This window comes from Panthera onca, chromosome F2 (assembly GCF_046562875.1).
Source record: "Panthera onca isolate mPanOnc1 chromosome F2, mPanOnc1 haplotype 2, whole genome shotgun sequence".
NCBI classification, from domain to species: Eukaryota; Metazoa; Chordata; class Mammalia; order Carnivora; family Felidae; genus Panthera; species Panthera onca.
This window is the reverse complement of record NC_138356.1, coordinates 59,379,655-59,390,215: the sequence shown is the minus strand read 5'-3', so window position 1 is coordinate 59,390,215 and position 10,561 is coordinate 59,379,655. Positions and strand designations below refer to the sequence as shown.

At 40.2% G+C, this 10,561-nt stretch overlaps 1 pseudogene; it reads right to left on the bottom strand.

The window, feature by feature from the left end:
• Window positions 1–7,526: 7,526 nt before the first annotated feature.
• On the bottom strand, window positions 7,527–9,073 carry LOC132664672 (mitochondrial glutathione transporter SLC25A39 pseudogene; annotated as a pseudogene).
• Window positions 9,074–10,561: the final 1,488 nt, after the last annotated feature.

Below are 10,561 nucleotides of genomic sequence, written 5' to 3'. Positions count from 1 at the left end.
TCAAATGACTGAGCCACTCAGACACCCCAACACTGCTTTCTTATTGGTCTCCTGTGCTACTGCAATACTCTTAGACATTATTTGACTATATTTTGGCATTATTTCATAAAATGTGCTCTATGATTGCTTGCCCTTGAAATGTATGGCTGACTTAACAAATCCAGTAGTTAAAAATTGTGTAAGCTGGGGCACCTGGATGGCACAGTCACTTAAGCATGGGACTCTTGATCTCGGCTCAGGCCATGATCTCACGGTTTGTGAGATCAAGCCCTGCGACAACCCCCATGCTGACAGTGCAGAGCCTGCTAAGTATTCTCTCTCTCCCTCTCTCTCTCTCTCTCTCTGCCTCTCCCTCAATCTCTCTCTCGTGCATGCTGTCTCTCTTCCTCTTTCTCTGTCTCTCTCTCTCTCAAAACAAATAAATAAAACTTCCTAAAAATTCTGTAAGGTACTGTATACATTCTCCCTTTCCTGGAAATCTGTGATCCACTATAGCATATTAAAATCTATGAGATGTCCCTGCTGGGCCCCCAAATCTGTTGTCTTTCTTTTGGTTTGCTCTAGAAACAACTAGTAAAGGAGAAAAAGGTAAATATAAGGAGAAAGTTGCAGCGGAGAAGTAAATAGCTGTTGACTCTTAATTCCTCCAGTTGGCACATCTAGGTCACTGGTCTTAGCAGCCCACATGGATTGAAGCATTTGGCAGGTCAGAGGAGCCAGAACAGCAAACTCACCACGTGTTATATCCCTAACCTTATCAGTACCCAGAGACAACTCCTGCCACTCTATAAGGCTTCTCAGCAAGGCACATCTCAGTGCTCTAATGGTTTGGTTCTGCACCTCGACTGTCTTGCTGTGTCAGCACACGACCCATCTCCATATATCTGCTTCTTCAAAAGAGGACTACGAGTTTTCCATATTTTTCCCCTTAGGGGATTTTATTAGACATCGCCTATTAGAGCTCTAAAGTAAAGCCATCTATTTAGTTTTGTTTCATTCAGAGTTCCCAAGCAGATCTGCCTAGAGAACCCTTTTTTCCAGCTTCCAGCTAGTGTCTGGGGCAAATATCATGTCGGGAATGCCGACCTGCAATGAATGATCTCTCCATACATTTGTGTGAACACATGAATCCTACTAAGAATAATGGATTAAAAGAGTTGAGACACGATCTATGTGCTCTCTGTGGGCTAAGACTACAAAACTGCAGCTGGATATTTTTTATGGTACATATTTTAATAATAACACCCCACAGCACAACAGATACTAATATAAAGCTAAAAATATAGGGCAGAACGTGGCTTCTGGTGGCAGCCTCCTATTTCTCTTCCCTAAGGAATTTGTAACAATATTTAACCAGTGGGTCTAACTAGGAAGAGAATTCCAACACAATTCCAGATCTTTCTACAAATGTTTCGTTCAATTTGTGTTGGAATATTCCTTTTTTTACCAATCAATTTTTGCTGAAATTTTTAGCATTTTGCTTGCATTTGTTCAGTTATTTCTAAAAACACTAAGACCACCACCTCCCACACTGCCTACTTTTCTTTTCTTCCCTCATTACTTCATGAACTGATTTCAGTAAGTTGGTATGTATTCTCCTATAACTTTAAACTTAAGTAATTACATCCCTATGTATACCCATATGTGCCTTGAATTTATTTTCAATAGATGGATCATATGCTATATACGTTCAGAATATTTCTTAGCAGCGTATCATTGAAATTCACTAGATATAACTAAGTATGGTTTGCATGTAATAGTATTGTGAAGTATTATGTATTGATACACTTATGACTGGTGGGAATATAGAGGAAAAGTATATTTCTACACTGTAGAATTAAATGGGAATTGATATGGCATTTTTGGAGAGAGATCTGATATCCATTAAAAAGATAAATGTACAATACTTTGATTATATATATATATCCAACAATATAATTTATGGTGACACAAAAACTATGGATTAAATATATATCAGTGATTATGTTTTAAAAAAATGGTAGTGCAATAGTGTTTTAACTTGATGTTACTTTTCTCTTTATCCTTAAGTTTACTTTTATTTATTTTTTTAATTAAAAATTTTTTTAGTGTTTATTTTTGAGAGAGAGAGAGAGAGAGCATGAGCAGGGGAGGGGCAGAGAGAGAGGGAGACACAGAATACTAGCAGGCTTCAGGCTCTGAGCTGTCAGCACAGAGCCCGACGAGGGGCTCAAATTCACAAATGTCGAGATCATGACCTGAGTCAAAGTTGGACACTTAACTGTCTGAGCTGCTCAGGCGCCCCATATCCTTAAGTTTACTTTTAAAATAAACCTGTCTGACTTAACATGGTGCTAAAAAATTATGTATTTCTTCTCCAACTTTCCACTAAAATTGGTAGAAAGGCATTATGTCAAGAGGCAGTTGAATATGTAAGTTTAGAACTCATAGTGGCACTTGGGTGGCTCAGTCGGTTGAGCGACTGACTTCCCTCAGGTCATGATCTCGCGGTTCACAAGTTCGAGCCCTGCGTCGGGCTCTGTGCTGACAGCTCAGAGCCTGGAGCCTGCTTCAGATTCTGTGTCTCCCTCTCTCTCTGACCCTCCCCTGCTCACGCTCTGTCTCTCTCCCTTTCTATCAAAAATAAATAAATAGGGGTGCCTGGGTGGCTCAGTCGGTTAAAGGTCCGACTTTGGCTCAGGTCATGATCTCACTGCTTGTGAGTTCAAGCCCCCCATCAGGCTCTGTGCTGACAGCTCAGAGCCTGGAGCCTGCTTCAGATTCTGTGTTTCAGTCTCTCTCTGCCCCTCTCCCGCTCACACTCTTTCTCTCTCTGTCAAAAATAAATTTAAAAAACATTAAAAAATTAAAAATTAATTTAAAAAATAACTCAGAAATGAGTCCACGGGTGAATATTCAAAGTTAAGAGGACATTATTAGGGTCTTGGTAACATTCTGTGTTAGGATTATGGTTACCTAGATGTTTTATTTTGGAATTTTGGGTAGCTTCACATTTATGGCTTGTGCACTTTTCTCTGTGTATGTTAACCTCAATAAAATTTAAATTAATAATAAGATTTGCCTACTTGTAAAGTTTGACCTCCTACAGTATACTGGGTTTAAAAATATAATGTGCATTATACATCTCTTCTTTTTTATCTTCTTATTATAAACCTGTTCCTAATTGGCAACCATTTTGGCAGGAGAATGGGGAAATTCATTTCTAGATCAGGGTTTGTCAACCTCAGCATTATTGCCTTTTCTTTTTAAATTCGGAATACCGCTTTGATGTGGGAGGTTATCCTGTGCAATGTGGCCTATTTAACAGCATTCCTGGCCTCCACTCGCTAGATGCAGGTAGCATCCTCCTAGCTGTAGTGATCAAAAGTATATCCAGACATTGTCACATGTCCTTGGAAAGGAATACTGCTCCTGGTCATGAATAACTGGTTGGGGCAAACTAGATATGCCAAAGAAGAAAGTTTGGGCAGAATCTGGAGTAAAGAAATTAGATCATTATCAAGATTAAAACTCAGAAGGTAAACATGCCGAAAACTGCTCATTGAAGGGAATCAGATCACATTTCAGAAAGCTTACCAAAATTCCAGGAGCAGAATTTATACTCATGGTTTATAATAGCAAGACTGGGTATCAGTGTTCTCAGTGACAACACCAGTATTTGCAATTCCAAGAGAAGACTCAATTGTCATGCAGTGGTCCTTTGACAAAAGAAAGACCCATAAACTCACCATTATGAAAACTGATTGTATATATTTCTGACATTCAGCAATGCATACTCTTTTAGTCTCACCCAAAAGTAGTATTTGTTTTTCTGACTTCATCTGTGTTTGGTCAGTTTTAGCCTTCTTGGATATTGCGCCTCATATTTTGAGGAGCAAAATTTCATGCACAAAATAAAGTTATCTGTTACAATTAAGTTCTTAGGTGAACAGTTCTTGGTCAGGTGTACTAATATTTAATACCAGCTACTATGGTGAATGGAGTAGCACTTAATTATTTCTTATTTCCCATAACATCTTTAATGGAACATGTCATCCATCAGCTACCATACAATGTTTCGATCTAAATGGTTAGGTTAACCAGGGTGACCCTGGAAAGTAAAGAAATAAATGCATCAGTGAGGGTGTAGCTACTGGCAATTTGTTAAGATTTTTATAGCTTGTATAGTTAAAATTCCCCATACTATTATGAACTGTGGTGCTTTAAGGAATTAAGTATTTTCATCAGAGACGGCTCCTGTTGTGTGAAATGCCTTCAGGAGACAAACTATGCATAACGAAAAACCTTGTGAATGAGGTATTTACTATTACAGATGAGCCACAGGCTGCCTCTTAGATTTACAGAATCACTACAAAACAACACACCCACAGATGCAGACAGGATTAAATTTATTGTGCTCCTTCAGGGCTGAGAGACAGATTTGGAACATTTTATATGTAATATGGCTTGAATTAATATATGCTTTTAATTAGTCTAGCTTTCAGAAAACCTAAAAGGACATCAAATCCCCATTTGGGCACAAAGAATGTTTAGGCAAATGCACTGTCAAAGCAATACCACCATGATGCTTTTCCTAGATATTATTATGCTTTATCTCAATTAGAACTTGTATCTTATGGATGTTAAAAAGCTTGCAGAATTATTTTTCAGGCTGCACAAGGAATCATCGTATTGAAAACATGTTTTGGGAAAGCAAACGAGGCTGAGGCTAAGCATATGTTCTCCATTCTCTCTTTTTCTTTGCCTTTCCCACCATTATTAATTTTACACCTACATTGAAGATATTTTGCCCAGATATTAATATTCCTGGGTTTTCTGTTTTGCTATAGAAAAGGTCGGGAAAAATGCATAGGAAAATCTCATTGACAAAACATTTCACTAAGCCCCATGTAGATTTACTAGTCTGCATTAAGGGACCTTCTCTTCAGACTCTCTGGATTTATCATGTATACACATACAGGGTTTTAGGCATTCCAGGGGTTTCTGAGAGATCTGGCTCTTTGTGTGATGGTATGATCATCCATGTGTGAAGTGTTGTACATGATCAGAGCTCAGGGAAAATATTTTAGAATCTCAGTCAGGTGCCAAGAGAAGTTCCAGGTCTTGAATAAATTTTCCTTGTGTAAACAGACTGTCCAAGGCAAATTCAATCCCATTTCTGTTTTGCGATCTCCATGGCTACATGTGGAGATAGGGGATTTTAGGGTTATATCTATTTGGTGGGGGGGGGGGCAGTCTATTATTCTTTTAAATGCTTTATAAGATTTACTGGTCTTTTGTGATCATACTTTGCTATGGTAATGAGAATAGCCTCTAGACCAAAGCTGGCCCTGAGGTCTTTAGATTCCTGAAACACTATACTAAACTGAATTTGTTTTATGAAAACTTACATGCAGCTGACTCTACTCCCAGCCTGGATCAAGAATGCTGTGATAATAGGAAGGCTGGCTGGGATTTGGAGTTAGTGTGGTTTTAGGCTAGGAGCCCTGATAAGGAGTAAGATTGATTTAGAGAGGAATGGAGGAAAGATACTGACAGAAGTTTTTGTAACATGTATCCTTGTATGAAGGTAACTGAATTTGTTGACAATCGATAATCCATAGATTATGGAATCATAAGACCTGTTTTCTAATCCTGGATATTTCCTTACTGGCATTTTCCCCCTTGGTAGTTTCCTTAATCTCTCCAATGTTATCTTTTCTTATTTACAGTGGGAAGTCATAACACTTGACATAAATATTTTAATGAGCGTTAAGCACCATGAAGATGACTCAGGAATTCCAGTTGATTATTGAGGCCACTCTCTATGTGTGATACAGAGAACAATGGACCCCCAGAAATAGTTTTAATATATTAGGCTATGAAATTTGGAGGACAAAAACTATGTCTAATTTCACTCTGCGTAATATTCAACACAGTGTGTAGTATATAGTGAATGCCATGCGTGTTGCATTAATTGAATGATGATACGTATAGATCCATTTCCAAGAAGAAAGGAAAACCTCACAAAGTACTGTTATACCCAGTTGTGTGCTATAGAAAGGGGTATATGAAACTGGAGTCACTGGTTCCAAAATCTTCTCAACATCATACACAGGTGCAAATTCTTAGTTCACCGACCACAGTCTTGATTTTATGTATAGGACTTCTTTTCTTGCCATTCTTTTAGACACAAAATATATCAGTTTCCCATTTAGATAATTTGAGGAATGAAAAAATTTACTATAAGTAGGTAGTGGAGAGTATATTACCATGATATTATGTTAATATTAAGAAATCCCTGCCTGGGGCACCTGGATGGCTCAGTTGGTTAACCATCCGATTCTTGATTTTGACTCAGGTCATGATCCCACGGTCATGGGAGGAAGCCCTGCTTGGGCTCCATGCTCAACGTGGATCCTGCTTAAGATTCTCTCTCTTTCTCTCTCTCTGCCCCTCTCCTCTGCTCTCTAAACAAATAAATAAATAAGAAAAAGGAAATCCCTGTCACAGAGATAGTTCGGTACTTATGAAAACACACTTAAACACTAAACAATTTTCTAAATTGTTCCTGATAATGTTTTATATACTTATAGAATAAATTTCTCTATTTTCCCTCCAAATAAGATTATTATGTTGAACTTTGAGTTACAACATGAAAAACCTATTTATAAAAGGTGACAGTATAATAGGTAACTCATGAAATTTGTTTCCGTTTATTTGGATGATATTTTCATGTGCACATATCTTTTTTAAATTTGAGCTTCATTGTAGTTTTTATTTTATTGGCTTCAAAACTCTTTTCTCTGTTAGCAAAGCATTACTGTAATATTGGCATATAATTAATAAAGGAATTTTGTTTCTAAGAGATGAGTAGCCATTTTAGCTACATATTTTTGCTACATAATGAGAACTGAATATGATTTTCTCCATTTCCATTTCTTAGGTCCTCTAAAAAATTTAAAAAAATTGCTCCCACTTAGACTTCAAGAATAACATAGTATAAATTTAATACTAGTTTATTTCTAAAGAAAGAAGATGTTTAGCTTTATAATTAATCAGCCAAAAATTCAGATTATTTATTTGAAACTTCTAGGCCAATATTATATAAATATAAATATATTTATATAAATACATATGAATATATGTATTTGAAAACTGGCTAAATATTTGGGGGCCAGTTATTCTAGATATTACATCAACTCTTTACTTGGAATCTTTTAAAGCTTGGAAGGGTGTATGTGGACTTCTGACACTAAACAGAGTAACAAAAAGGAATACAAAATGTATCATGGAGAATATTATTGGTCACTTATGAAGCATATGAAGTAGACAAGGAAAATATCTCCTTTTTCTTAAAAGTAGATTCCTAAAGATTGAGATGGTAGAGTCTTTCCAGAAATGGCCAGACAGAGGCAAAGACCTGGGAGAACACGCTCCCAACAGAACACGACAAGGAAGGATGTTCAAGGTAAAGCTCTTTCTTTCTTTCTTTCTTTCTTTCTTTCTTTCTTTCTTTCTTTTTCTCTTTCTTTCTTTCTCTTTCCCTTTCTTTCTTTCTTTCTTTCTTTCTTTCTTTCTTTCTCTCTAGAAATTCATCATTTTTAGATTCAAGGAGTGTGGGTGTGGACTACACCAGGCCCAGGGTTTTGTGTCTCTTGAGGATAGACCCAGTTACAGCAAATACACAGAGAAATGGTGGAGGGAAGGGGACAGTTAGTAGATGTGGTCTTGAACTTGGCTGGAAAAGTGATCATTCTCTGGGGCCAGAAATGAGGACCACTAGGAAATAAGCTGTGTTGGGGGGCCTGGGCGGGCCCAGAGGGGCAGCCCCTTCCCCTCGGTGCTCCTAATTGAGAGACTGAGGCCCCTCTTCTCAGTACTGAGAATAGGCACTTGGCTCCATCATCTCCTGCCGCACCCTCACCCTCAGAAGAGATGCGGTCCTTGCACCTTGGCTCCTTTTAAGAACCTACAGGCTGTTTTCCATTGAGCCCCTGGAAGAAGCTTTTGCCAAACTGAACTCGAAAGAGCTGATCATGATGGCACATGAAGGAGGGGGTGGCCCTGAAGATCCTCATCCTCCAGAGGAAGCTGTTAGAGCCCCCCAGTGCCTGACTCAGCTGGGTCCTCTGCAGCGGCAGCAGTCAGGTGGAGTGGGCCTGCCCGGTGTCACTTTCACGGCCTCCAGCGCTCCCGCTGCGACCTGGCCTCGAGTCTCCACCCCGTGGAAAAGAGTAGAGTGGGCACCGCTGCCGCCATCCCTGAGACGTCACCAGCCACACAGTGGGCGCCCACGGGTACCTGGTCCTTTGGCCTGAGCCCACCCAGTTATCGTCGCACCAGTGCAGAGCAGAAAAGGCCAAGGCCACATCCCGAAGGGCAGGAGGGCCCCAGCCCATCCACACTGAGCGCCAGCCTCCCTGAGCCACAGCGGCCCTAACACAGGCACGAGCCATGCTGTGACACGCGCTGAGCCTGAAGCTTTGTCCTCACCGGCTCCAGGGAGCTGATCACAGTCAGGGTACCCACGCAGCCTAGTGCCCCCGCCACCACGGGTGCGGGGAGGTCAGAAGTCCGGGCCGGACCGCAAGGAAAGGTCTTTGATGGGGAAGCTACACAGCAGTGGCCGGCACAGTCACCACCGGGGGGCTGGGAGGCCACTCCACAGGGTACTGGTGACCTCGTGTCTCACAATCTTCATGAAGGTATCCGTGGTGCCAGTGAAGGGAGTGGGTCCCGAAACCGGCGGCACAGCAGGCACCGCGTGGGCACCGGGGCAGGGGCTCCAAGACACCACCGCAGTACAGGAGGTACTTTGGCCCAGGAGAGGCTCCAGAGTCGGCAAGGGGGGCATCGGCTTGCTGGCCACCCAGGGCCGCAGAGACGCAAGGGTCCCTTCACTACATCCGGGGGTGTCCTGAAGCGAGAGGTGACCACAACCCCCGTGCCTGAGGCCACCGTTCGTTGGAGGGGCTACCTCCCCTCGGGTCCTGGTCAGCCATCTTGTAGCTTCAATGCTGGCTCTAGGCGGGTGCTCACGCAGCGAGGTGCGCAAGGCAGCCCCTTGGCCGGTGCAGGGTCCACATGCCCTTTAATCTTGTTTAATACTCTCCGTATCTGAGATGCTTGTTATCCGTGAAAATGAGAATTTATCTGGGACTTGCAACCGTCAGAAAAAATCGCGGCAAATGGAGAGCTCTAACTTAACAAATTGACTGGTATTAATTACATGACATTTAGGAAAGCAGTGTTCAAATGGGAAAATTCCACGCCAGTGGATTCTATTGAACCAGATTACAGCGACCAGCTTGCCTCGCCTACTTGCAAAGATTTCCTAGAGATTGAGACACACCTGGGGATCTCCCCTTCTTTGCAAATCTTTACCTTTCGCAGCACCTTTCAAATGGTCTTTCATTACACTTTCCAGAAAAAAAAAAAAAAAAAAAATGAAGCTATCATTTGCTGCTTACCACTACAAAACTACTAAAATCTTACCGTCATAGCATGTTTTACTTTTATGCATGCGTTACTTTCTTCTCCTATAGAAAGATAATCTCTCTAGTGTGCATTAGACATGTCTCCTCCAAATATCAATGCCCTCTCAATTGAATCCTTTCCACCAATAGGTCCTTAACTTGCTAAAACATTGAATCGCCATTTCCCCTTCACAGCCATACTTTAAAAACAAAACAAAACAAAACAAAAAAACTCTTCTCATGTTTTTTCTTACTTCACTCACTTCTTAATCTACTACTCCTGAAGTAGTTCTCCCTAAAGTTAACAACCCTCTCTATGTTGCTAAATCCAAAGGACTGATTTCAAAATTGGTCTATTTTCCTCCCATAAGCTTTCATTATGCTGTGCTTTTCTGGTAGGTTTAGTCCTAATCGTCTGGGAATTCTGTGTCAACCTCTAGTTGGTAGTTCATTTTCCTCTAACTGGTAACTAAATATTAAAAGCAAAAGCTTGTTGCACCCAAACCCATAAGATACCTAGGAATAAACCTAAATACAGAGGTAAAAGATCTATACTCTGAAAACCGTGGAACACTTATGAAAAGAAATTGAAGATGACAGAAGGAAATATAAAAACAAAAATTGGTTTAAGGCTCTCCTTAGTTCATGTTCTCTCCATAGTTAAACTTAGTCAGACCTTTGATTTCAGTCATCTTCTGTATTTTAAAAACTTCCAACTTTTTATATGCCTTTCTTCTGAACTGTAATAGATTTAACTCTTAATGCGGCATCTTTACTTGGATGTTTCCCTTATTTTCCCTTCAGCCCCTATTTACAAGTAATCACCAAATAGTGCATATTTTGTTTTCCCACATCACTGCTGTGATGGTACAAGTACAGACAGGCACAATTCATAATTTGTCATATAATAAATTTCTAACTAATTTCACTGCATCCATGTTCATCTACTTATATTCTGTCTTACAGGTTATCACCAGAATAATCTCTAAAAATCTCAAAGTTGGTTTTACTCTCTGTACCACACTTAATACCTTTCAGAAACTGTCATCGTTCATTGGATAAAAAGTAAATATCTCAAATGAAGCTGTGTCTCAAGCATATTC